We start from the raw sequence: 2,523 nt of genomic DNA on the forward strand, positions 1-2,523 counted from the left end.
TATATATATATATATATATATATATATACAATATTCTATATATATATGTATTTATAGGCGCAGGAGTGGCTGTGTAGTATGTAGTTTACTTACCAACCACATCGCTCCGGGTTCAGTCCCACTGCGTGGCACCTTGGACAAGTGTCTTCTACTATAGCTTTGGGCCGACCAAAGCCTTGTGAGTGGATTTGGCAGACGAAAACTGAAAGAATCCCGCGGAGTAGATAAAACATGGGACAACTGATGAAGGGAATATTCTTTATGTTGCCTATCTCTTTTCTCTATTTGTTTCTTTCGTTGTTCGAAAACGTTTTCTATTTTTTTTGTTCTCGTTTCTCATTTTGCTGAGTTTTTTTTGACGTCCTGTATCCATATATGAATGTATATATACATATATGTAGGAATGTACTTATATGTATGGATATAGGCAAATACTTATATATTATTTATATTATTATATGATCGAACGCGACGCATCCATTTCCAAGGAAGTTTTCTCTCTCTCTCTCTCTCTCTCTCTCTCTCTCTCTCTCTCTCTCTCTCTCCCTATCTATCTATCTAGCTATCTATCTATCTATCTATCTATCTATCTATCTATCTTCTGTCTGTGTTTATACCCCACATCATCGCTTGACAACCGATGCTGGTGTGTTTACGTCCCCGTAACTTAGCGGTTCGGCAAAACAGACCGATAGGATAAGTGCTAGGCTTACAAAGGATAACACCTGGTGCGATTTGTTCGACTAAAGGCGGTGCTCCAGCATGGCCGCAGTCAAATGGCTGAGACAAATAAAAGAATACATATATAGTTACATACAAATATATATATATATATTTATTTATTTATTTACACACAAATATATACACACGGATACACACGTACAAATACACGCACACATACCGACTATGGGTTTTAATCAATAACAAAGAACTGAGGTTGAAGCGATAGACACTTGACCAAGGTGCCACTCAGTGGGACTGAACTAGGACCCATATGTGAAGCCAACTTCTTACCACACAGTTACGAACACACACACACACACACACACACACATACACACACACGGAACCACACAAACACATTATGTGAAGGCGCGTGGCTCAGTGGTTAAATTATTCGTCTCACGATCGTAATATTGTGAGTTCGATACCCAGCGGTACGTTGTGTCCTTGAGCAAGACACTTTATTTCACGTGGCTCCAGGCCACGTGAATCTCCCTGAGGATTGCGTAAAAAGTATGAGTATCAGTGGAGTACTCAGCCACTTGCACGTTAATTTGAAGAACACGCTGTGCTGTTGAGCCGGATCAACTGGAGCACTCGTCGTCGTAAGCGATGAAGAGCCAGTTATATACAAACACATACACGTGCGTACGTGTGTGTGTGTGTGTGTGTGTGTGTTCGTGGGTTTGTGGTAAGAAGTTTACATCACAACCATATGGGTTCGAGTTCAGTCCCACTGCGTGGAACCTTGGTCAAGTGTCTATTGCTACAACTTCAGGTCTACCAAAGCCTTGAGAGTGGATTTGGCAGACGGAAAATGAAAGAAGCCTTTCACACACATATATATGTGTGTGTCTTTCTGTCTGCGCTTGTCCCCCTCAACCGTTTGGAAACTGGTGTTAGTGTGTTGACAACTCCGAAGGTAAGCGATTCGGCAATAGATACTTGTAGAATCGATACAAGGCTTTTAAAAATAAGAGGTGAAATCATTCGGCTAAAAGTTCTTCTAGGTGGTGCTGCAGCATCGTAGAGATGTGAGAAAAGGTTAGCAGTCTGTGTTATGCTTATAATTTGGCGTTGTATAAAGCAAACCCCATCATTGACCATCGTATTTCGATCTCTGTGGCCAGAATACTCGGGAAAAATAAACGTCGGTACTTTGACCCGCCCGGATACTACAGGAAATACTCAGAAGATTTTCAGAATCTATCGTAATATCAGAGACCATTCCGTGTCATTAACTGGTGTCTCAAGTCACAAGTGTTTCGCCTCTTAGGCTGTGCCCTTCGGTCTTGCCCTGGGGGGGGGGGGCGGATTCCTGATGCACAGTACCACGCATGAGCATGTTCTTCATTCAGCTGCAGCCCTGTCGTGCCTATTGAAGCGCCCATGGCATTCGAAACATTGCATACGACGTATTACCTTGCCGCTGCACACTTGCCGAAACATGCTCAATGTCTTTGTAGCAGACGTACCGAGTTCAACGCTGAACTTAATCATTGGCTCTGTGTTCCAACTTCCTGTCCATGACAAATATTGCAGGTTACTACATACACGGGGTCAGAAAAAAAAAACGCAAATTTCACAACTTGCAAAGTAAACGCATTGATGTCACTCGTCACACTGCCTCATGAGTGTCACTACTAGCTCTCGCTATACATGCAACTATGTGCTGCCATCTGTTGGCACGCTATAGTACTAGTCCGGGAACTCTTTGATACCACCTCGTATACAAACACAAAAACACACACACGCACAGACAAATATATATGCATATATATATATATATATATATATATA

Source organism: Octopus bimaculoides, chromosome 9 (genome assembly GCF_001194135.2).
Source record: "Octopus bimaculoides isolate UCB-OBI-ISO-001 chromosome 9, ASM119413v2, whole genome shotgun sequence".
Taxonomy (NCBI): domain Eukaryota; kingdom Metazoa; phylum Mollusca; class Cephalopoda; order Octopoda; family Octopodidae; genus Octopus; species Octopus bimaculoides.